The sequence below is a fragment of the Hyla sarda genome, unplaced genomic scaffold (genome assembly GCF_029499605.1).
Source record: "Hyla sarda isolate aHylSar1 unplaced genomic scaffold, aHylSar1.hap1 scaffold_2418, whole genome shotgun sequence".
NCBI classification, from domain to species: Eukaryota; Metazoa; Chordata; class Amphibia; order Anura; family Hylidae; genus Hyla; species Hyla sarda.
Genome location: NW_026609104.1, coordinates 1 through 25,652, shown reverse-complemented (window position 1 = coordinate 25,652; position 25,652 = coordinate 1). Strand labels below are relative to the sequence as shown.

General features: G+C 45.9%; 11 non-coding genes and 1 pseudogene across 11 annotated transcripts; all 12 read right to left on the bottom strand.

The window, feature by feature from the left end:
• Positions 1–484: 484 nt before the first annotated feature.
• LOC130323018 (U2 spliceosomal RNA) lies at positions 485–675 on the bottom strand. Its single transcript, XR_008868407.1, has one exon. It is a non-coding gene; the product is annotated as a U2 spliceosomal RNA (small nuclear RNA).
• A 2,090-nt stretch (positions 676–2,765) lies between these two features.
• On the bottom strand, positions 2,766–2,956 carry LOC130323017 (U2 spliceosomal RNA). The gene has a single exon (XR_008868406.1). It is a non-coding gene; the product is annotated as a U2 spliceosomal RNA (small nuclear RNA).
• A 2,087-nt stretch (positions 2,957–5,043) lies between these two features.
• LOC130323015 (U2 spliceosomal RNA) lies at positions 5,044–5,234 on the bottom strand. Its single transcript, XR_008868405.1, has one exon. It is a non-coding gene; the product is annotated as a U2 spliceosomal RNA (small nuclear RNA).
• Positions 5,235–7,319: 2,085 nt separating this feature from the next.
• On the bottom strand, positions 7,320–7,510 carry LOC130323014 (U2 spliceosomal RNA). The gene has a single exon (XR_008868404.1). It is a non-coding gene; the product is annotated as a U2 spliceosomal RNA (small nuclear RNA).
• Positions 7,511–9,587: 2,077 nt separating this feature from the next.
• On the bottom strand, positions 9,588–9,778 carry LOC130323013 (U2 spliceosomal RNA). Its single transcript, XR_008868403.1, has one exon. It is a non-coding gene; the product is annotated as a U2 spliceosomal RNA (small nuclear RNA).
• Positions 9,779–11,858: 2,080 nt separating this feature from the next.
• On the bottom strand, positions 11,859–12,049 carry LOC130323012 (U2 spliceosomal RNA). Its single transcript, XR_008868402.1, has one exon. It is a non-coding gene; the product is annotated as a U2 spliceosomal RNA (small nuclear RNA).
• A 2,094-nt stretch (positions 12,050–14,143) lies between these two features.
• Positions 14,144–14,334, bottom strand: LOC130323011 (U2 spliceosomal RNA). Its single transcript, XR_008868401.1, has one exon. It is a non-coding gene; the product is annotated as a U2 spliceosomal RNA (small nuclear RNA).
• Positions 14,335–16,420: 2,086 nt separating this feature from the next.
• LOC130323030 (U2 spliceosomal RNA) lies at positions 16,421–16,611 on the bottom strand. The gene has a single exon (XR_008868417.1). It is a non-coding gene; the product is annotated as a U2 spliceosomal RNA (small nuclear RNA).
• A 2,092-nt stretch (positions 16,612–18,703) lies between these two features.
• On the bottom strand, positions 18,704–18,894 carry LOC130323029 (U2 spliceosomal RNA). The gene has a single exon (XR_008868416.1). It is a non-coding gene; the product is annotated as a U2 spliceosomal RNA (small nuclear RNA).
• A 2,094-nt stretch (positions 18,895–20,988) lies between these two features.
• LOC130323028 (U2 spliceosomal RNA) lies at positions 20,989–21,179 on the bottom strand. Its single transcript, XR_008868415.1, has one exon. It is a non-coding gene; the product is annotated as a U2 spliceosomal RNA (small nuclear RNA).
• Positions 21,180–23,269: 2,090 nt separating this feature from the next.
• On the bottom strand, positions 23,270–23,460 carry LOC130323022 (U2 spliceosomal RNA). The gene has a single exon (XR_008868411.1). It is a non-coding gene; the product is annotated as a U2 spliceosomal RNA (small nuclear RNA).
• Positions 23,461–25,553: 2,093 nt separating this feature from the next.
• Positions 25,554–25,652, bottom strand: LOC130323026 (U2 spliceosomal RNA; annotated as a pseudogene; the record flags this gene model as incomplete).

Sequence of the window (25,652 nt, the reverse complement as noted above, 5' to 3'; positions counted from 1 at the left end):
AGCCAGGAGACCCCCCCCATGTTATGTTACATAGTTACATAGTTAGTACGGTCGAAAAAAGACATATGTCCATCAAGTTCAACCAGGGAATTAAGGGGTAGGGGTGTGGCGCGATATTGGGGAAGGGATGAGATTTTATATTTCTTCATAAGCATTAATCTTATTTTGTCAATTAGGAACATTCAGCACCCACCCGCTATCAAGGCAGCTGCCTATCATGTCATGCCCTACCTGCACAGGTGTGCTGGCTACTCAAATGATCCAATTAAGGAGGCCATTTAGTCAGCAGCAGCAGAAGTCCTGTGCCTGGACGCTCCAACAGCGGCCAGACACAAGCAGAAGCAGAAGCAGCAGAAGCAGCAGCAGCACCACCTTTTGTTTTTTGGCTGCAGCAGCAGCAGCAAGGCCCACAGGGCTGGCTAGCTGGCTAGCCAGCAAGCAGGTAGCAATGAAAGTAGGAATCTTTCTTTTTAACCCTGTAAGGGGGTGGTGCACTGTACCCGAAGATACTGCCATATCGGGTCAATGCATAGGGCGACGGAAGCAAGCTTCGAAATCGGCCCCCGTTCTCAAAAATCCATTTAATATATGGTCCCCAGATAGGGGACGTATCAGATATTAAACTGATAAGAACAGATACTACACTTGATCTTAGCCAAAAGGCCGAGAAGCGATAACCGTGAAAGGGGCGGGCCCAACAAGGTCCCCTTCATGGGCACTATCACTGCTTGCTGTCAGGGAGGCTGCCAGACAATTTTCCATGCACACTCTGGGCTGGGGGGCAGTCAACCACCAGTACACACAGCAGAACCTAAACCCATACCATTATTGCTAAGCAGCAAGACAGGGGCCCATTGCACTCCCACGGGGCCTTTTTAAATGCAATCCATAACCCGGATTTGCCAGGAACCCTTCTTACTCCTCCTACTTGCATGTGACACTGGGCTTAGGATCTGCATAGGAAACACACACACAAGCACACACCTACCTTTGTTGCCTGCAGATGCCTCCTTGGCTGTCCCCAAACGGTATCAAACCAACACCCACGGGAAGCTGTAAGCATAGAGGACATGCCTGCACCCCATTGGACTTACCTGTGTGGGTTAAATCCGGGTTATTTGACAACCTATGGCGGTGATGGTTCTGCTCAGGCAGAGCAGTGCTGATGCTCCTCATAAAGCTGTCGCTGCTGTGAAGGTTCTAGGTGACATCACAAATCCCTATGGTTACATACACAACAAAGCTGGGTTGTTGTTGTTTACACTCTGCAAGGCCTGTGGAAGTGAGTGACATCATAGCACTGTAGTTCTGAGGGTTCTAGATGGATGCAACAATCTCCTGTTGCTTCTATGAAGGCCATAATAGACGACATCACCAAACAGCTACATAGTCACATACACAGCAAAGGAGAGATGTTGTTTACACCTAGTGATGTCAGTGGTATTGAGTGACATCACAGCACAGTGCTAAGGCTCCTGGGCCTGGACACAGCAGCGGCTGCAATATCTCAACGGAGAATACGTTTATATATATGTGTGTGTGTGCGCGTATATATATATATATATATATATATATATATATATATATATATTTCTCCGCCGAAATCACTTTTAAACCCATTTCCACCTTTTTTTCCCTTCTCTTCCTCTTACTTTTTTTTCACGTTTTTTTACGTTTTTCTCCTTTTCGCCTCTTTTCTGGGCGTATTATTCTTCTTTTTCTTCTTTTTTTTTCGTCTAATGCATACCCCATCAGTGCAGCAATGCTTATTCAATACCGCCAGCAGATGGAGACACTGGGGGATAATTTTCTAAGGATTTATACTGATTTTTCCTGTCTGAATTTGTCGCACAGAAAGTTGCAGGCCAAATATGTGTGACATTTCTGCGACTTTAGCTTCTAGAGCATTTTTACAACATTATACATAGGTGCTGAATACATAAAAAGCGACTGTTCAGCGACAGACAAGTCGCATCGGCTGAAAGTAGGCCAGAATGTCAGTCCATGTTGGAGCAGGTTTAGATACAGTCTAAAGTATAGATCTCAAAGTCTGTGCACAGAATTTAGCAAGGGCCTCGCACCTTCTGATGCATCAGGTAGGTGCACAATAGCATAGCCTAACCCTCTGTACTTTGGTCTATATTGATGCGGGACATAGACAGCCAGCTGATGACCAATCCATTAGTGCAATGGATGGCTGGAAGCATTTGTCTTTGCCTTTGCAATACCACAGAAGCAATGCATGGTCAATGTACAGCAATGACACACCTGTGTGAACAGCCAGGAGACCCCCCCCATGTTATGTTACATAGTTACATAGTTAGTACGGTCGAAAAAAGACATATGTCCATCAAGTTCAACCAGGGAATTAAGGGGTAGGGGTGTGGCGCGATATTGGGGAAGGGATGAGATTTTATATTTCTTCATAAGCATTAATCTTATTTTGTCAATTAGGAACATTCAGCACCCACCCGCTATCAAGGCAGCTGCCTATCATGTCATGCCCTACCTGCACAGGTGTGCTGGCTACTCAAATGATCCAATTAAGGAGGCCATTTAGTCAGCAGCAGCAGAAGTCCTGTGCCTGGACGCTCCAACAGCGGCCAGACACAAGCAGAAGCAGAAGCAGCAGAAGCAGCAGCAGCACCACCTTTTGTTTTTTGGCTGCAGCAGCAGCAGCAGCAAGGCCCACAGGGCTGGCTAGCTGGCTAGCCAGCAAGCAGGTAGCAATGAAAGTAGGAATCTTTCTTTTTAACCCTGTAAGGGGGTGGTGCACTGTACCCGAAGATACTGCCATATCGGGTCAATGCATAGGGCGACGGAAGCAAGCTTCGAAATCGGCCCCCGTTCTCAAAAATCCATTTAATATATGGTCCCCAGATAGGGGACGTATCAGATATTAAACTGATAAGAACAGATACTACACTTGATCTTAGCCAAAAGGCCGAGAAGCGATAACCGTGAAAGGGGCGGGCCCAACAAGGTCCCCTTCATGGGCACTATCACTGCTTGCTGTCAGGGAGGCTGCCAGACAATTTTCCATGCACACTCTGGGCTGGGGGGCAGTCAACCACCAGTACACACAGCAGAACCTAAACCCATACCATTATTGCTAAGCAGCAAGACAGGGGCCCATTGCACTCCCACGGGGCCTTTTTAAATGCAATCCATAACCCGGATTTGCCAGGAACCCTTCTTACTCCTCCTACTTGCATGTGACACTGGGCTTAGGATCTGCATAGGAAACACACACACAAGCACACACCTACCTTTGTTGCCTGCAGATGCCTCCTTGGCTGTCCCCAAACGGTATCAAACCAACACCCACGGGAAGCTGTAAGCATAGAGGACATGCCTGCACCCCATTGGACTTACCTGTGTGGGTTAAATCCGGGTTATTTGACAACCTATGGCGGTGATGGTTCTGCTCAGGCAGAGCAGTGCTGATGCTCCTCATAAAGCTGTCGCTGCTGTGAAGGTTCTAGGTGACATCACAAATCCCTATGGTTACATACACAACAAAGCTGGGTTGTTGTTGTTTACACTCTGCAAGGCCTGTGGAAGTGAGTGACATCATAGCACTGTAGTTCTGAGGGTTCTAGATGGATGCAACAATCTCCTGTTGCTTCTATGAAGGCCATAATAGACGACATCACCAAACAGCTCCATAGTCACATACACAGCAAAGGAGAGATGTTGTTTACACCTAGTGATGTCAGTGGTATTGAGTGACATCACAGCACAGTGCTAAGGCTCCTGGGCCTGGACACAGCAGCGGCTGCAATATCTCAACGGAGAATACGTTTATATATATGTGTGTGTGTGCGCGTATATATATATATATATATATATATATATATATATATATATATATTCTCCGCCGAAATCACTTTTAAACCCATTTCCACCTTTTTTTCCCTTCTCTTCCTCTTACTTTTTTTTCACGTTTTTTTACGTTTTTCTCCTTTTCGCCTCTTTTCTGGGCGTATTATTCTTCTTTTTCTTCTTTTTTTTCGTCTAATGCATACCCCATCAGTGCAGCAATGCTTATTCAATACCGCCAGCAGATGGAGACACTGGGGGATAATTTTCTAAGGATTTATACTGATTTTTCCTGTCTGAATTTGTCGCACAGAAAGTTGCAGGCCAAATATGTGTGACATTTCTGCGACTTTAGCTTCTAGAGCATTTTTACAACATTATACATAGGTGCTGAATACATAAAAAGCGACTGTTCAGCGACAGACAAGTCGCATCGGCTGAAAGTAGGCCAGAATGTCAGTCCATGTTGGAGCAGGTTTAGATACAGTCTAAAGTATAGATCTCAAAGTCTGTGCACAGAATTTAGCAAGGGCCTCGCACCTTCTGATGCATCAGGTAGGTGCACAATAGCATAGCCTAACCCTCTGTACTTTGGTCTATATTGATGCGGGACATAGACAGCCAGCTGATGACCAATCCATTAGTGCAATGGATGGCTGGAAGCATTTGTCTTTGCCTTTGCAATACCACAGAAGCAATGCATGGTCAATGTACAGCAATGACACACCTGTGTGAACAGCCAGGAGACCCCCCCCATGTTATGTTACATAGTTACATAGTTAGTACGGTCGAAAAAAGACATATGTCCATCAAGTTCAACCAGGGAATTAAGGGGTAGGGGTGTGGCGCGATATTGGGGAAGGGATGAGATTTTATATTTCTTCATAAGCATTAATCTTATTTTGTCAATTAGGAACATTCAGCACCCACCCGCTATCAAGGCAGCTGCCTATCATGTCATGCCCTACCTGCACAGGTGTGCTGGCTACTCAAATGATCCAATTAAGGAGGCCATTTAGTCAGCAGCAGCAGAAGTCCTGTGCCTGGACGCTCCAACAGCGGCCAGACACAAGCAGAAGCAGAAGCAGCAGAAGCAGCAGCAGCACCACCTTTTGTTTTTTGGCTGCAGCAGCAGCAGCAAGGCCCACAGGGCTGGCTAGCTGGCTAGCCAGCAAGCAGGTAGCAATGAAAGTAGGAATCTTTCTTTTTAACCCTGTAAGGGGGTGGTGCACTGTACCCGAAGATACTGCCATATCGGGTCAATGCATAGGGCGACGGAAGCAAGCTTCGAAATCGGCCCCCGTTCTCAAAAATCCATTTAATATATGGTCCCCAGATAGGGGACGTATCAGATATTAAACTGATAAGAACAGATACTACACTTGATCTTAGCCAAAAGGCCGAGAAGCGATAACCGTGAAAGGGGCGGGCCCAACAAGGTCCCCTTCATGGGCACTATCACTGCTTGCTGTCAGGGAGGCTGCCAGACAATTTTCCATGCACACTCTGGGCTGGGGGGCAGTCAACCACCAGTACACACAGCAGAACCTAAACCCATACCATTATTGCTAAGCAGCAAGACAGGGGCCCATTGCACTCCCACGGGGCCTTTTTAAATGCAATCCATAACCCGGATTTGCCAGGAACCCTTCTTACTCCTCCTACTTGCATGTGACACTGGGCTTAGGATCTGCATAGGAAACACACACACAAGCACACACCTACCTTTGTTGCCTGCAGATGCCTCCTTGGCTGTCCCCAAACGGTATCAAACCAACACCCACGGGAAGCTGTAAGCATAGAGGACATGCCTGCACCCCATTGGACTTACCTGTGTGGGTTAAATCCGGGTTATTTGACAACCTATGGCGGTGATGGTTCTGCTCAGGCAGAGCAGTGCTGATGCTCCTCATAAAGCTGTCGCTGCTGTGAAGGTTCTAGGTGACATCACAAATCCCTATGGTTACATACACAACAAAGCTGGGTTGTTGTTGTTTACACTCTGCAAGGCCTGTGGAAGTGAGTGACATCATAGCACTGTAGTTCTGAGGGTTCTAGATGGATGCAACAATCTCCTGTTGCTTCTATGAAGGCCATAATAGACGACATCACCAAACAGCTCCATAGTCACATACACAGCAAAGGAGAGATGTTGTTTACACCTAGTGATGTCAGTGGTATTGAGTGACATCACAGCACAGTGCTAAGGCTCCTGGGCCTGGACACAGCAGCGGCTGCAATATCTCAACGGAGAATACGTTTATATATATGTGTGTGTGTGCGCGTATATATATATATATATATATATATATATATATATATATATATTCTCCGCCGAAATCACTTTTAAACCCATTTCCACCTTTTTTTCCCTTCTCTTCCTCTTACTTTTTTTTCACGTTTTTTTACGTTTTTCTCCTTTTCGCCTCTTTTCTGGGCGTATTATTCTTCTTTTTCTTCTTTTTTTTCGTCTAATGCATACCCCATCAGTGCAGCAATGCTTATTCAATACCGCCAGCAGATGGAGACACTGGGGGATAATTTTCTAAGGATTTATACTGATTTTTCCTGTCTGAATTTGTCGCACAGAAAGTTGCAGGCCAAATATGTGTGACATTTCTGCGACTTTAGCTTCTAGAGCATTTTTACAACATTATACATAGGTGCTGAATACATAAAAAGCGACTGTTCAGCGACAGACAAGTCGCATCGGCTGAAAGTAGGCCAGAATGTCAGTCCATGTTGGAGCAGGTTTAGATACAGTCTAAAGTATAGATCTCAAAGTCTGTGCACAGAATTTAGCAAGGGCCTCGCACCTTCTGATGCATCAGGTAGGTGCACAATAGCATAGCCTAACCCTCTGTACTTTGGTCTATATTGATGCGGGACATAGACAGCCAGCTGATGACCAATCCATTAGTGCAATGGATGGCTGGAAGCATTTGTCTTTGCCTTTGCAATACCACAGAAGCAATGCATGGTCAATGTACAGCAATGACACACCTGTGTGAACAGCCAGGAGACCCCCCCCATGTTATGTTACATAGTTACATAGTTAGTACGGTCGAAAAAAGACATATGTCCATCAAGTTCAACCAGGGAATTAAGGGGTAGGGGTGTGGCGCGATATTGGGGAAGGGATGAGATTTTATATTTCTTCATAAGCATTAATCTTATTTTGTCAATTAGGAACATTCAGCACCCACCCGCTATCAAGGCAGCTGCCTATCATGTCATGCCCTACCTGCACAGGTGTGCTGGCTACTCAAATGATCCAATTAAGGAGGCCATTTAGTCAGCAGCAGCAGAAGTCCTGTGCCTGGACGCTCCAACAGCGGCCAGACACAAGCAGAAGCAGAAGCAGCAGAAGCAGCAGCAGCACCACCTTTTGTTTTTTGGCTGCAGCAGCAGCAGCAAGGCCCACAGGGCTGGCTAGCTGGCTAGCCAGCAAGCAGGTAGCAATGAAAGTAGGAATCTTTCTTTTTAACCCTGTAAGGGGGTGGTGCACTGTACCCGAAGATACTGCCATATCGGGTCAATGCATAGGGCGACGGAAGCAAGCTTCGAAATCGGCCCCCGTTCTCAAAAATCCATTTAATATATGGTCCCCAGATAGGGGACGTATCAGATATTAAACTGATAAGAACAGATACTACACTTGATCTTAGCCAAAAGGCCGAGAAGCGATAACCGTGAAAGGGGCGGGCCCAACAAGGTCCCCTTCATGGGCACTATCACTGCTTGCTGTCAGGGAGGCTGCCAGACAATTTTCCATGCACACTCTGGGCTGGGGGGCAGTCAACCACCAGTACACACAGCAGAACCTAAACCCATACCATTATTGCTAAGCAGCAAGACAGGGGCCCATTGCACTCCCACGGGGCCTTTTTAAATGCAATCCATAACCCGGATTTGCCAGGAACCCTTCTTACTCCTCCTACTTGCATGTGACACTGGGCTTAGGATCTGCATAGGAAACACACACACAAGCACACACCTACCTTTGTTGCCTGCAGATGCCTCCTTGGCTGTCCCCAAACGGTATCAAACCAACACCCACGGGAAGCTGTAAGCATAGAGGACATGCCTGCACCCCATTGGACTTACCTGTGTGGGTTAAATCCGGGTTATTTGACAACCTATGGCGGTGATGGTTCTGCTCAGGCAGAGCAGTGCTGATGCTCCTCATAAAGCTGTCGCTGCTGTGAAGGTTCTAGGTGACATCACAAATCCCTATGGTTACATACACAACAAAGCTGGGTTGTTGTTGTTTACACTCTGCAAGGCCTGTGGAAGTGAGTGACATCATAGCACTGTAGTTCTGAGGGTTCTAGATGGATGCAACAATCTCCTGTTGCTTCTATGAAGGCCATAATAGACGACATCACCAAACAGCTCCATAGTCACATACACAGCAAAGGAGAGATGTTGTTTACACCTAGTGATGTCAGTGGTATTGAGTGACATCACAGCACAGTGCTAAGGCTCCTGGGCCTGGACACAGCAGCGGCTGCAATATCTCAACGGAGAATACGTTTATATATATGTGTGTGTGTGCGCGTATATATATATATATATATATATATATATATATATATATATATTTCTCCGCCGAAATCACTTTTAAACCCATTTCCACCTTTTTTTCCCTTCTCTTCCTCTTACTTTTTTTTCACGTTTTTTTACGTTTTTCTCCTTTTCGCCTCTTTTCTGGGCGTATTATTCTTCTTTTTCTTCTTTTTTTTCGTCTAATGCATACCCCATCAGTGCAGCAATGCTTATTCAATACCGCCAGCAGATGGAGACACTGGGGGATAATTTTCTAAGGATTTATACTGATTTTTCCTGTCTGAATTTGTCGCACAGAAAGTTGCAGGCCAAATATGTGTGACATTTCTGCGACTTTAGCTTCTAGAGCATTTTTACAACATTATACATAGGTGCTGAATACATAAAAAGCGACTGTTCAGCGACAGACAAGTCGCATCGGCTGAAAGTAGGCCAGAATGTCAGTCCATGTTGGAGCAGGTTTAGATACAGTCTAAAGTATAGATCTCAAAGTCTGTGCACAGAATTTAGCAAGGGCCTCGCACCTTCTGATGCATCAGGTAGGTGCACAATAGCATAGCCTAACCCTCTGTACTTTGGTCTATATTGATGCGGGACATAGACAGCCAGCTGATGACCAATCCATTAGTGCAATGGATGGCTGGAAGCATTTGTCTTTGCCTTTGCAATACCACAGAAGCAATGCATGGTCAATGTACAGCAATGACACACCTGTGTGAACAGCCAGGAGACCCCCCCCATGTTATGTTACATAGTTACATAGTTAGTACGGTCGAAAAAAGACATATGTCCATCAAGTTCAACCAGGGAATTAAGGGGTAGGGGTGTGGCGCGATATTGGGGAAGGGATGAGATTTTATATTTCTTCATAAGCATTAATCTTATTTTGTCAATTAGGAACATTCAGCACCCACCCGCTATCAAGGCAGCTGCCTATCATGTCATGCCCTACCTGCACAGGTGTGCTGGCTACTCAAATGATCCAATTAAGGAGGCCATTTAGTCAGCAGCAGCAGAAGTCCTGTGCCTGGACGCTCCAACAGCGGCCAGACACAAGCAGAAGCAGAAGCAGCAGAAGCACCACCTTTTGTTTTTTGGCTGCAGCAGCAGCAGCAAGGCCCACAGGGCTGGCTAGCTGGCTAGCCAGCAAGCAGGTAGCAATGAAAGTAGGAATCTTTCTTTTTAACCCTGTAAGGGGGTGGTGCACTGTACCCGAAGATACTGCCATATCGGGTCAATGCATAGGGCGACGGAAGCAAGCTTCGAAATCGGCCCCCGTTCTCAAAAATCCATTTAATATATGGTCCCCAGATAGGGGACGTATCAGATATTAAACTGATAAGAACAGATACTACACTTGATCTTAGCCAAAAGGCCGAGAAGCGATAACCGTGAAAGGGGCGGGCCCAACAAGGTCCTGGGCACTATCACTGCTTGCTGTCAGGGAGGCTGCCAGACAATTTTCCATGCACACTCTGGGCTGGGGGGCAGTCAACCACCAGTACACACAGCAGAACCTAAACCCATACCATTATTGCTAAGCAGCAAGACAGGGGCCCATTGCACTCCCACGGGGCCTTTTTAAATGCAATCCATAACCCGGATTTGCCAGGAACCCTTCTTACTCCTCCTACTTGCATGTGACACTGGGCTTAGGATCTGCATAGGAAACACACACACAAGCACACACCTACCTTTGTTGCCTGCAGATGCCTCCTTGGCTGTCCCCAAACGGTATCAAACCAACACCCACGGGAAGCTGTAAGCATAGAGGACATGCCTGCACCCCATTGGACTTACCTGTGTGGGTTAAATCCGGGTTATTTGACAACCTATGGCGGTGATGGTTCTGCTCAGGCAGAGCAGTGCTGATGCTCCTCATAAAGCTGTCGCTGCTGTGAAGGTTCTAGGTGACATCACAAATCCCTATGGTTACATACACAACAAAGCTGGGTTGTTGTTGTTTACACTCTGCAAGGCCTGTGGAAGTGAGTGACATCATAGCACTGTAGTTCTGAGGGTTCTAGATGGATGCAACAATCTCCTGTTGCTTCTATGAAGGCCATAATAGACGACATCACCAAACAGCTCCATAGTCACATACACAGCAAAGGAGAGATGTTGTTTACACCTAGTGATGTCAGTGGTATTGAGTGACATCACAGCACAGTGCTAAGGCTCCTGGGCCTGGACACAGCAGCGGCTGCAATATCTCAACGGAGAATACGTTTATATATATGTGTGTGTGTGCGCGTATATATATATATATATATATATATATATATATATATATATATTTCTCCGCCGAAATCACTTTTAAACCCATTTCCACCTTTTTTTCCCTTCTCTTCCTCTTACTTTTTTTTCACGTTTTTTTACGTTTTTCTCCTTTTCGCCTCTTTTCTGGGCGTATTATTCTTCTTTTTCTTCTTTTTTTTCGTCTAATGCATACCCCATCAGTGCAGCAATGCTTATTCAATACCGCCAGCAGATGGAGACACTGGGGGATAATTTTCTAAGGATTTATACTGATTTTTCCTGTCTGAATTTGTCGCACAGAAAGTTGCAGGCCAAATATGTGTGACATTTCTGCGACTTTAGCTTCTAGAGCATTTTTACAACATTATACATAGGTGCTGAATACATAAAAAGCGACTGTTCAGCGACAGACAAGTCGCATCGGCTGAAAGTAGGCCAGAATGTCAGTCCATGTTGGAGCAGGTTTAGATACAGTCTAAAGTATAGATCTCAAAGTCTGTGCACAGAATTTAGCAAGGGCCTCGCACCTTCTGATGCATCAGGTAGGTGCACAATAGCATAGCCTAACCCTCTGTACTTTGGTCTATATTGATGCGGGACATAGACAGCCAGCTGATGACCAATCCATTAGTGCAATGGATGGCTGGAAGCATTTGTCTTTGCCTTTGCAATACCACAGAAGCAATGCATGGTCAATGTACAGCAATGACACACCTGTGTGAACAGCCAGGAGACCCCCCCCATGTTATGTTACATAGTTACATAGTTAGTACGGTCGAAAAAAGACATATGTCCATCAAGTTCAACCAGGGAATTAAGGGGTAGGGGTGTGGCGCGATATTGGGGAAGGGATGAGATTTTATATTTCTTCATAAGCATTAATCTTATTTTGTCAATTAGGAACATTCAGCACCCACCCGCTATCAAGGCAGCTGCCTATCATGTCATGCCCTACCTGCACAGGTGTGCTGGCTACTCAAATGATCCAATTAAGGAGGCCATTTAGTCAGCAGCAGCAGAAGTCCTGTGCCTGGACGCTCCAACAGCGGCCAGACACAAGCAGAAGCAGAAGCAGCAGAAGCAGCAGCAGCACCACCTTTTGTTTTTTGGCTGCAGCAGCAGCAGCAAGGCCCACAGGGCTGGCTAGCTGGCTAGCCAGCAAGCAGGTAGCAATGAAAGTAGGAATCTTTCTTTTTAACCCTGTAAGGGGGTGGTGCACTGTACCCGAAGATACTGCCATATCGGGTCAATGCATAGGGCGACGGAAGCAAGCTTCGAAATCGGCCCCCGTTCTCAAAAATCCATTTAATATATGGTCCCCAGATAGGGGACGTATCAGATATTAAACTGATAAGAACAGATACTACACTTGATCTTAGCCAAAAGGCCGAGAAGCGATAACCGTGAAAGGGGCGGGCCCAACAAGGTCCCCTTCATGGGCACTATCACTGCTTGCTGTCAGGGAGGCTGCCAGACAATTTTCCATGCACACTCTGGGCTGGGGGGCAGTCAACCACCAGTACACACAGCAGAACCTAAACCCATACCATTATTGCTAAGCAGCAAGACAGGGGCCCATTGCACTCCCACGGGGCCTTTTTAAATGCAATCCATAACCCGGATTTGCCAGGAACCCTTCTTACTCCTCCTACTTGCATGTGACACTGGGCTTAGGATCTGCATAGGAAACACACACACAAGCACACACCTACCTTTGTTGCCTGCAGATGCCTCCTTGGCTGTCCCCAAACGGTATCAAACCAACACCCACGGGAAGCTGTAAGCATAGAGGACATGCCTGCACCCCATTGGACTTACCTGTGTGGGTTAAATCCGGGTTATTTGACAACCTATGGCGGTGATGGTTCTGCTCAGGCAGAGCAGTGCTGATGCTCCTCATAAAGCTGTCGCTGCTGTGAAGGTTCTAGGTGACATCACAAATCCCTATGGTTACATACACAACAAAGCTGGGTTGTTGTTGTTTACACTCTGCAAGGCCTGTGGAAGTGAGTGACATCATAGCACTGTAGTTCTGAGGGTTCTAGATGGATGCAACAATCTCCTGTTGCTTCTATGAAGGCCATAATAGACGACATCACCAAACAGCTCCATAGTCACATACACAGCAAAGGAGAGATGTTGTTTACACCTAGTGATGTCAGTGGTATTGAGTGACATCACAGCACAGTGCTAAGGCTCCTGGGCCTGGACACAGCAGCGGCTGCAATATCTCAACGGAGAATACGTTTATATATATGTGTGTGTGTGCGCGTATATATATATATATATATATATATATATATATATATATATATATATATATTTCTCCGCCGAAATCACTTTTAAACCCATTTCCACCTTTTTTTCCCTTCTCTTCCTCTTACTTTTTTTTCACGTTTTTTTACGTTTTTCTCCTTTTCGCCTCTTTTCTGGGCGTATTATTCTTCTTTTTCTTCTTTTTTTTCGTCTAATGCATACCCCATCAGTGCAGCAATGCTTATTCAATACCGCCAGCAGATGGAGACACTGGGGGATAATTTTCTAAGGATTTATACTGATTTTTCCTGTCTGAATTTGTCGCACAGAAAGTTGCAGGCCAAATATGTGTGACATTTCTGCGACTTTAGCTTCTAGAGCATTTTTACAACATTATACATAGGTGCTGAATACATAAAAAGCGACTGTTCAGCGACAGACAAGTCGCATCGGCTGAAAGTAGGCCAGAATGTCAGTCCATGTTGGAGCAGGTTTAGATACAGTCTAAAGTATAGATCTCAAAGTCTGTGCACAGAATTTAGCAAGGGCCTCGCACCTTCTGATGCATCAGGTAGGTGCACAATAGCATAGCCTAACCCTCTGTACTTTGGTCTATATTGATGCGGGACATAGACAGCCAGCTGATGACCAATCCATTAGTGCAATGGATGGCTGGAAGCATTTGTCTTTGCCTTTGCAATACCACAGAAGCAATGCATGGTCAATGTACAGCAATGACACACCTGTGTGAACAGCCAGGAGACCCCCCCCATGTTATGTTACATAGTTACATAGTTAGTACGGTCGAAAAAAGACATATGTCCATCAAGTTCAACCAGGGAATTAAGGGGTAGGGGTGTGGCGCGATATTGGGGAAGGGATGAGATTTTATATTTCTTCATAAGCATTAATCTTATTTTGTCAATTAGGAACATTCAGCACCCACCCGCTATCAAGGCAGCTGCCTATCATGTCATGCCCTACCTGCACAGGTGTGCTGGCTACTCAAATGATCCAATTAAGGAGGCCATTTAGTCAGCAGCAGCAGAAGTCCTGTGCCTGGACGCTCCAACAGCGGCCAGACACAAGCAGAAGCAGAAGCAGCAGAAGCAGCAGCAGCACCACCTTTTGTTTTTTGGCTGCAGCAGCAGCAGCAAGGCCCACAGGGCTGGCTAGCTGGCTAGCCAGCAAGCAGGTAGCAATGAAAGTAGGAATCTTTCTTTTTAACCCTGTAAGGGGGTGGTGCACTGTACCCGAAGATACTGCCATATCGGGTCAATGCATAGGGCGACGGAAGCAAGCTTCGAAATCGGCCCCCGTTCTCAAAAATCCATTTAATATATGGTCCCCAGATAGGGGACGTATCAGATATTAAACTGATAAGAACAGATACTACACTTGATCTTAGCCAAAAGGCCGAGAAGCGATAACCGTGAAAGGGGCGGGCCCAACAAGGTCCCCTTCATGGGCACTATCACTGCTTGCTGTCAGGGAGGCTGCCAGACAATTTTCCATGCACACTCTGGGCTGGGGGGCAGTCAACCACCAGTACACACAGCAGAACCTAAACCCATACCATTATTGCTAAGCAGCAAGACAGGGGCCCATTGCACTCCCACGGGGCCTTTTTAAATGCAATCCATAACCCGGATTTGCCAGGAACCCTTCTTACTCCTCCTACTTGCATGTGACACTGGGCTTAGGATCTGCATAGGAAACACACACACAAGCACACACCTACCTTTGTTGCCTGCAGATGCCTCCTTGGCTGTCCCCAAACGGTATCAAACCAACACCCACGGGAAGCTGTAAGCATAGAGGACATGCCTGCACCCCATTGGACTTACCTGTGTGGGTTAAATCCGGGTTATTTGACAACCTATGGCGGTGATGGTTCTGCTCAGGCAGAGCAGTGCTGATGCTCCTCATAAAGCTGTCGCTGCTGTGAAGGTTCTAGGTGACATCACAAATCCCTATGGTTACATACACAACAAAGCTGGGTTGTTGTTGTTTACACTCTGCAAGGCCTGTGGAAGTGAGTGACATCATAGCACTGTAGTTCTGAGGGTTCTAGATGGATGCAACAATCTCCTGTTGCTTCTATGAAGGCCATAATAGACGACATCACCAAACAGCTCCATAGTCACATACACAGCAAAGGAGAGATGTTGTTTACACCTAGTGATGTCAGTGGTATTGAGTGACATCACAGCACAGTGCTAAGGCTCCTGGGCCTGGACACAGCAGCGGCTGCAATATCTCAACGGAGAATACGTTTATATATATGTGTGTGTGTGCGCGTATATATATATATATATATATATATATATATATATATATATATATATATTTCTCCGCCGAAATCACTTTTAAACCCATTTCCACCTTTTTTTCCCTTCTCTTCCTCTTACTTTTTTTTCACGTTTTTTTACGTTTTTCTCCTTTTCGCCTCTTTTCTGGGCGTATTATTCTTCTTTTTCTTCTTTTTTTTCGTCTAATGCATACCCCATCAGTGCAGCAATGCTTATTCAATACCGCCAGCAGATGGAGACACTGGGGGATAATTTTCTAAGGATTTATACTGATTTTTCCTGTCTGAATTTGTCGCACAGAAAGTTGCAGGCCAAATATGTGTGACATTTCTGCGACTTTAGCTTCTAGAGCATTTTTACAACATTATACATAGGTGCTGAATACATAAAAAGCGACTGTTCAGCGACAGACAAGTCGCATCGGCTGAAAGTAGGCCAGAATGTCAGTCCATGTTGGAGCAGGTTTAGATACAGTCTAAAGTATAGATCTCAAAGTCTGTGCACAGAATTTAGCAAGGGCCTCGCACCTTCTGATGCATCAGGTAGGTGCACAATAGCATAGCCTAACCCTCTGTACTTTGGTCTATATTGATGCGGGACATAGACAGCCAGCTGATGACCAATCCATTAGTGCAATGGATGGCTGGAAGCATTTGTCTTTGCCTTTGCAATACCACAGAAGCAATGCATGGTCAATGTACAGCAATGACACACCTGTGTGAACAGCCAGGAGACCCCCCCCATGTTATGTTACATAGTTACATAGTTAGTACGGTCGAAAAAAGACATATGTCCATCAAGTTCAACCAGGGAATTAAGGGGTAGGGGTGTGGCGCGATATTGGGGAAGGGATGAGATTTTATATTTCTTCATAAGCATTAATCTTATTTTGTCAATTAGGAACATTCAGCACCCACCCGCTATCAAGGCAGCTGCCTATCATGTCATGCCCTACCTGCACAGGTGTGCTGGCTACTCAAATGATCCAATTAAGGAGGCCATTTAGTCAGCAGCAGCAGAAGTCCTGTGCCTGGACGCTCCAACAGCGGCCAGACACAAGCAGAAGCAGCAGAAGCAGCAGCAGCACCACCTTTTGTTTTTTGGCTGCAGCAGCAGCAGCAAGGCCCACAGGGCTGGCTAGCTGGCTAGCCAGCAAGCAGGTAGCAATGAAAGTAGGAATCTTTCTTTTTAACCCTGTAAGGGGGTGGTGCACTGTACCCGAAGATACTGCCATATCGGGTCAATGCATAGGGCGACGGAAGCAAGCTTCGAAATCGGCCCCCGTTCTCAAAAATCCATTTAATATATGGTCCCCAGATAGGGGACGTATCAGATATTAAACTGATAAGAACAGATACTACACTTGATCTTAGCCAAAAGGCCGAGAAGCGATAACCGTGAAAGGGGCGGGCCCAACAAGGTCCCCTTCATGGGCACTATCACTGCTTGCTGTCAGGGAGGCTGCCAGACAATTTTCCATGCACACTCTGGGCTGGGGGGCAGTCAACCACCAGTACACACAGCAGAACCTAAACCCATACCATTATTGCTAAGCAGCAAGACAGGGGCCCATTGCACTCCCACGGGGCCTTTTTAAATGCAATCCATAACCCGGATTTGCCAGGAACCCTTCTTACTCCTCCTACTTGCATGTGACACTGGGCTTAGGATCTGCATAGGAAACACACACACAAGCACACACCTACCTTTGTTGCCTGCAGATGCCTCCTTGGCTGTCCCCAAACGGTATCAAACCAACACCCACGGGAAGCTGTAAGCATAGAGGACATGCCTGCACCCCATTGGACTTACCTGTGTGGGTTAAATCCGGGTTATTTGACAACCTATGGCGGTGATGGTTCTGCTCAGGCAGAGCAGTGCTGATGCTCCTCATAAAGCTGTCGCTGCTGTGAAGGTTCTAGGTGACATCACAAATCCCTATGGTTACATACACAACAAAGTTGGGTTGTTGTTGTTTACACTCTGCAAGGCCTGTGGAAGTGAGTGACATCATAGCACTGTAGTTCTGAGGGTTCTAGATGGATGCAACAATCTCCTGTTGCTTCTATGAAGGCCATAATAGACGACATCACCAAACAGCTCCATAGTCACATACACAGCAAAGGAGAGATGTTGTTTACACCTAGTGATGTCAGTGGTATTGAGTGACATCACAGCACAGTGCTAAGGCTCCTGGGCCTGGACACAGCAGCGGCTGCAATATCTCAACGGAGAATACGTTTATATATATGTGTGTGTGTGCGCGTATATATATATATATATATATATATATATATATATATATATATATATATTTCTCCGCCGAAATCACTTTTAAACCCATTTCCACCTTTTTTTCCCTTCTCTTCCTCTTACTTTTTTTTCACGTTTTTTTACGTTTTTCTCCTTTTCGCCTCTTTTCTGGGCGTATTATTCTTCTTTTTCTTCTTTTTTTTCGTCTAATGCATACCCCATCAGTGCAGCAATGCTTATTCAATACCGCCAGCAGATGGAGACACTGGGGGATAATTTTCTAAGGATTTATACTGATTTTTCCTGTCTGAATTTGTCGCACAGAAAGTTGCAGGCCAAATATGTGTGACATTTCTGCGACTTTAGCTTCTAGAGCATTTTTACAACATTATACATAGGTGCTGAATACATAAAAAGCGACTGTTCAGCGACAGACAAGTCGCATCGGCTGAAAGTAGGCCAGAATGTCAGTCCATGTTGGAGCAGGTTTAGATACAGTCTAAAGTATAGATCTCAAAGTCTGTGCACAGAATTTAGCAAGGGCCTCGCACCTTCTGATGCATCAGGTAGGTGCACAATAGCATAGCCTAACCCTCTGTACTTTGGTCTATATTGATGCGGGACATAGACAGCCAGCTGATGACCAATCCATTAGTGCAATGGATGGCTGGAAGCATTTGTCTTTGCCTTTGCAATACCACAGAAGCAATGCATGGTCAATGTACAGCAATGACACACCTGTGTGAACAGCCAGGAGACCCCCCCCATGTTATGTTACATAGTTACATAGTTAGTACGGTCGAAAAAAGACATATGTCCATCAAGTTCAACCAGGGAATTAAGGGGTAGGGGTGTGGCGCGATATTGGGGAAGGGATGAGATTTTATATTTCTTCATAAGCATTAATCTTATTTTGTCAATTAGGAACATTCAGCACCCACCCGCTATCAAGGCAGCTGCCTATCATGTCATGCCCTACCTGCACAGGTGTGCTGGCTACTCAAATGATCCAATTAAGGAGGCCATTTAGTCAGCAGCAGCAGAAGTCCTGTGCCTGGACGCTCCAACAGCGGCCAGACACAAGCAGAAGCAGAAGCAGCAGAAGCAGCAGCAGCACCACCTTTTGTTTTTTGGCTGCAGCAGCAGCAGCAAGGCCCACAGGGCTGGCTAGCTGGCTAGCCAGCAAGCAGGTAGCAATGAAAGTAGGAATCTTTCTTTTTAACCCTGTAAGGGGGTGGTGCACTGTACCCGAAGATACTGCCATATCGGGTCAATGCATAGGGCGACGGAAGCAAGCTTCGAAATCGGCCCCCGTTCTCAAAAATCCATTTAATATATGGTCCCCAGATAGGGGACGTATCAGATATTAAACTGATAAGAACAGATACTACACTTGATCTTAGCCAAAAGGCCGAGAAGCGATAACCGTGAAAGGGGCGGGCCCAACAAGGTCCCCTTCATGGGCACTATCACTGCTTGCTGTCAGGGAGGCTGCCAGACAATTTTCCATGCACACTCTGGGCTGGGGGGCAGTCAACCACCAGTACACACAGCAGAACCTAAACCCATACCATTATTGCTAAGCAGCAAGACAGGGGCCCATTGCACTCCCACGGGGCCTTTTTAAATGCAATCCATAACCCGGATTTGCCAGGAACCCTTCTTACTCCTCCTACTTGCATGTGACACTGGGCTTAGGATCTGCATAGGAAACACACACACAAGCACACACCTACCTTTGTTGCCTGCAGATGCCTCCTTGGCTGTCCCCAAACGGTATCAAACCAACACCCACGGGAAGCTGTAAGCATAGAGGACATGCCTGCACCCCATTGGACTTACCTGTGTGGGTTAAATCCGGGTTATTTGACAACCTATGGCGGTGATGGTTCTGCTCAGGCAGAGCAGTGCTGATGCTCCTCATAAAGCTGTCGCTGCTGTGAAGGTTCTAGGTGACATCACAAATCCCTATGGTTACATACACAACAAAGCTGGGTTGTTGTTGTTTACACTCTGCAAGGCCTGTGGAAGTGAGTGACATCATAGCACTGTAGTTCTGAGGGTTCTAGATGGATGCAACAATCTCCTGTTGCTTCTATGAAGGCCATAATAGACGACATCACCAAACAGCTCCATAGTCACATACACAGCAAAGGAGAGATGTTGTTTACACCTAGTGATGTCAGTGGTATTGAGTGACATCACAGCACAGTGCTAAGGCTCCTGGGCCTGGACACAGCAGCGGCTGCAATATCTCAACGGAGAATACGTTTATATATATGTGTGTGTGTGCGCGTATATATATATATATATATATATATATATATATATATATATATATATATATTTCTCCGCCGAAATCACTTTTAAACCCATTTCCACCTTTTTTTCCCTTCTCTTCCTCTTACTTTTTTTTCACGTTTTTTTACGTTTTTCTCCTTTTCGCCTCTTTTCTGGGCGTATTATTCTTCTTTTTCTTCTTTTTTTTCGTCTAATGCATACCCCATCAGTGCAGCAATGCTTATTCAATACCGCCAGCAGATGGAGACACTGGGGGATAATTTTCTAAGGATTTATACTGATTTTTCCTGTCTGAATTTGTCGCACAGAAAGTTGCAGGCCAAATATGTGTGACATTTCTGCGACTTTAGCTTCTAGAGCATTTTTACAACATTATACATAGGTGCTGAATACATAAAAAGCGACTGTTCAGCGACAGACAAGTCGCATCGGCTGAAAGTAGGCCAGAATGTCAGTCCATGTTGGAGCAGGTTTAGATACAGTCTAAAGTATAGATCTCAAAGTCTGTGCACAGAATTTAGCAAGGGCCTCGCACCTTCTGATGCATCAGGTAGGTGCACAATAGCATAGCCTAACCCTCTGTACTTTGGTCTATATTGATGCGGGACATAGACAGCCAGCTGATGACCAATCCATTAGTGCAATGGATGGCTGGAAGCATTTGTCTTTGCCTTTGCAATACCACAGAAGCAATGCATGGTCAATGTACAGCAATGACACACCTGTGTGAACAGCCAGGAGACCCCCCCCATGTTATGTTACATAGTTACATAGTTAGTACGGTCGAAAAAAGACATATGTCCATCAAGTTCAACCAGGGAATTAAGGGGTAGGGGTGTGGCGCGATATTGGGGAAGGGATGAGATTTTATATTTCTTCATAAGCATTAATCTTATTTTGTCAATTAGGAACATTCAGCACCCACCCGCTATCAAGGCAGCTGCCTATCATGTCATGCCCTACCTGCACAGGTGTGCTGGCTACTCAAATGATCCAATTAAGGAGGCCATTTAGTCAGCAGCAGCAGAAGTCCTGTGCCTGGACGCTCCAACAGCGGCCAGACACAAGCAGAAGCAGAAGCAGCAGAAGCAGCAGCAGCACCACCTTTTGTTTTTTGGCTGCAGCAGCAGCAGCAAGGCCCACAGGGCTGGCTAGCTGGCTAGCCAGCAAGCAGGTAGCAATGAAAGTAGGAATCTTTCTTTTTAACCCTGTAAGGGGGTGGTGCACTGTACCCGAAGATACTGCCATATCGGGTCAATGCATAGGGCGACGGAAGCAAGCTTCGAAATCGGCCCCCGTTCTCAAAAATCCATTTAATATATGGTCCCCAGATAGGGGACGTATCAGATATTAAACTGATAAGAACAGATACTACACTTGATCTTAGCCAAAAGGCCGAGAAGCGATAACCGTGAAAGGGGCGGGCCCAACAAGGTCCCCTTCATGGGCACTATCACTGCTTGCTGTCAGGGAGGCTGCCAGACAATTTTCCATGCACACTCTGGGCTGGGGGGCAGTCAACCACCAGTACACACAGCAGAACCTAAACCCATACCATTATTGCTAAGCAGCAAGACAGGGGCCCATTGCACTCCCACGGGGCCTTTTTAAATGCAATCCATAACCCGGATTTGCCAGGAACCCTTCTTACTCCTCCTACTTGCATGTGACACTGGGCTTAGGATCTGCATAGGAAACACACACACAAGCACACACCTACCTTTGTTGCCTGCAGATGCCTCCTTGGCTGTCCCCAAACGGTATCAAACCAACACCCACGGGAAGCTGTAAGCATAGAGGACATGCCTGCACCCCATTGGACTTACCTGTGTGGGTTAAATCCGGGTTATTTGACAACCTATGGCGGTGATGGTTCTGCTCAGGCAGAGCAGTGCTGATGCTCCTCATAAAGCTGTCGCTGCTGTGAAGGTTCTAGGTGACATCACAAATCCCTATGGTTACATACACAACAAAGCTGGGTTGTTGTTGTTTACACTCTGCAAGGCCTGTGGAAGTGAGTGACATCATAGCACTGTAGTTCTGAGGGTTCTAGATGGATGCAACAATCTCCTGTTGCTTCTATGAAGGCCATAATAGACGACATCACCAAACAGCTCCATAGTCACATACACAGCAAAGGAGAGATGTTGTTTACACCTAGTGATGTCAGTGGTATTGAGTGACATCACAGCACAGTGCTAAGGCTCCTGGGCCTGGACACAGCAGCGGCTGCAATATCTCAACGGAGAATACGTTTATATATATGTGTGTGTGTGCGCGTATATATATATATATATATATATATATATATATATATATATATATATTTCTCCGCCGAAATCACTTTTAAACCCATTTCCACCTTTTTTTCCCTTCTCTTCCTCTTACTTTTTTTTCACGTTTTTTTACGTTTTTCTCCTTTTCGCCTCTTTTCTGGGCGTATTATTCTTCTTTTTCTTCTTTTTTTTCGTCTAATGCATACCCCATCAGTGCAGCAATGCTTATTCAATACCGCCAGCAGATGGAGACACTGGGGGATAATTTTCTAAGGATTTATACTGATTTTTCCTGTCTGAATTTGTCGCACAGAAAGTTGCAGGCCAAATATGTGTGACATTTCTGCGACTTTAGCTTCTAGAGCATTTTTACAACATTATACATAGGTGCTGAATACATAAAAAGCGACTGTTCAGCGACAGACAAGTCGCATCGGCTGAAAGTAGGCCAGAATGTCAGTCCATGTTGGAGCAGGTTTAGATACAGTCTAAAGTATAGATCTCAAAGTCTGTGCACAGAATTTAGCAAGGGCCTCGCACCTTCTGATGCATCAGGTAGGTGCACAATAGCATAGCCTAACCCTCTGTACTTTGGTCTATATTGATGCGGGACATAGACAGCCAGCTGATGACCAATCCATTAGTGCAATGGATGGCTGGAAGCATTTGTCTTTGCCTTTGCAATACCACAGAAGCAATGCATGGTCAATGTACAGCAATGACACACCTGTGTGAACAGCCAGGAGACCCCCCCCATGTTATGTTACATAGTTACATAGTTAGTACGGTCGAAAAAAGACATATGTCCATCAAGTTCAACCAGGGAATTAAGGGGTAGGGGTGTGGCGCGATATTGGGGAAGGGATGAGATTTTATATTTCTTCATAAGCATTAATCTTATTTTGTCAATTAGGAACATTCAGCACCCACCCGCTATCAAGGCAGCTGCCTATCATGTCATGCCCTACCTGCACAGGTGTGCTGGCTACTCAAATGATCCAATTAAGGAGGCCATTTAGTCAGCAGCAGCAGAAGTCCTGTGCCTGGACGCTCCAACAGCGGCCAGACACAAGCAGAAGCAGAAGCAGCAGAAGCAGCAGCAGCACCACCTTTTGTTTTTTGGCTGCAGCAGCAGCAGCAAGGCCCACAGGGCTGGCTAGCTGGCTAGCCAGCAAGCAGGTAGCAATGAAAGTAGGAATCTTTCTTTTTAACCCTGTAAGGGGGTGGTGCACTGTACCCGAAGATACTGCCATATCGGGTCAATGCATAGGGCGACGGAAGCAAGCTTCGAAATCGGCCCCCGTTCTCAAAAATCCATTTAATATATGGTCCCCAGATAGGGGACGTATCAGATATTAAACTGATAAGAACAGATACTACACTTGATCTTAGCCAAAAGGCCGAGAAGCGATAACCGTGAAAGGGGCGGGCCCAACAAGGTCCCCTTCATGGGCACTATCACTGCTTGCTGTCAGGGAGGCTGCCAGACAATTTTCCATGCACACTCTGGGCTGGGGGGCAGTCAACCACCAGTACACACAGCAGAACCTAAACCCATACCATTATTGCTAAGCAGCAAGACAGGGGCCCATTGCACTCCCACGGGGCCTTTTTAAATGCAATCCATAACCCGGATTTGCCAGGAACCCTTCTTACTCCTCCTACTTGCATGTGACACTGGGCTTAGGATCTGCATAGGAAACACACACACAAGCACACACCTACCTTTGTTGCCTGCAGATGCCTCCTTGGCTGTCCCCAAACGGTATCAAACCAACACCCACGGGAAGCTGTAAGCATAGAGGACATGCCTGCACCCCATTGGACTTACCTGTGTGGGTTAAATCCGGGTTATTTGACAACCTATGGCGGTGATGGTTCTGCTCAGGCAGAGCAGTGCTGATGCTCCTCATAAAGCTGTCGCTGCTGTGAAGGTTCTAGGTGACATCACAAATCCCTATGGTTACATACACAACAAAGCTGGGTTGTTGTTGTTTACACTCTGCAAGGCCTGTGGAAGTGAGTGACATCATAGCACTGTAGTTCTGAGGGTTCTAGATGGATGCAACAATCTCCTGTTGCTTCTATGAAGGCCATAATAGACGACATCACCAAACAGCTCCATAGTCACATACACAGCAAAGGAGAGATGTTGTTTACACCTAGTGATGTCTAGTGGTATTGAGTGACATCACAGCACAGTGCTAAGGCTCCTGGGCCTGGACACAGCAGCGGCTGCAATATCTCAACGGAGAATACGTTTATATATATGTGTGTGTGTGCGCGTATATATATATATATATATATATATATATATATATATATATATATATTTCTCCGCCGAAATCACTTTTAAACCCATTTCCACCTTTTTTTCCCTTCTCTTCCTCTTACTTTTTTTTCACGTTTTTTTACGTTTTTCTCCTTTTCGCCTCTTTTCTGGGCGTATTATTCTTCTTTTTCTTCTTTTTTTTCGTCTAATGCATACCCCATCAGTGCAGCAATGCTTATTCAATACCGCCAGCAGATGGAGACACTGGGGGATAATTTTCTAAGGATTTATACTGATTTTTCCTGTCTGAATTTGTCGCACAGAAAGTTGCAGGCAAATATGTGTGACATTTCTGCGACTTTAGCTTCTAGAGCATTTTTACAACATTATACATAGGTGCTGAATACATAAAAAGCGACTGTTCAGCGACAGACAAGTCGCATCGGCTGAAAGTAGGCCAGAATGTCAGTCCATGTTGGAGCAGGTTTAGATACAGTCTAAAGTATAGATCTCAAAGTCTGTGCACAGAATTTAGCAAGGGCCTCGCACCTTCTGATGCATCAGGTAGGTGCACAATAGCATAGCCTAACCCTCTGTACTTTGGTCTATATTGATGCGGGACATAGACAGCCAGCTGATGACCAATCCATTAGTGCAATGGATGGCTGGAAGCATTTGTCTTTGCCTTTGCAATACCACAGAAGCAATGCATGGTCAATGTACAGCAATGACACACCTGTGTGAACAGCCAGGAGACCCCCCCCCCATGTTATGTTACATAGTTACATAGTTAGTACGGTCGAAAAAAGACATATGTCCATCAAGTTCAACCAGGGAATTAAGGGGTAGGGGTGTGGCGCGATATTGGGGAAGGGATGAGATTTTATATTTCTTCATAAGCATTAATCTTATTTTGTCAATTAGGAACATTCAGCACCCACCCGCTATCAAGGCAGCTGCCTATCATGTCATGCCCTACCTGCACAGGTGTGCTGGCTACTCAAATGATCCAATTAAGGAGGCCATTTAGTCGAGCAGCAGCAGAAGTCCTGTGCCTGGACGCTCCAACAGCGGCCAGACACAAGCAGAAGCAGAAGCAGCAGAAGCAGCAGCAGCACCACCTTTTGTTTTTTGGCTGCAGCAGCAGCAGCAAGGCCCACAGGGCTGGCTAGCTGGCTAGCCAGCAAGCAGGTAGCAATGAAAGTAGGAATCTTTCTTTTTAACCCTGTAAGGGGGTGGTGCACTGTACCCGAAGATACTGCCATATCGGGTCAATGCATAGGGCGACGGAAGCAAGCTTCGAAATCGGCCCCCGTTCTCAAAAATCCATTT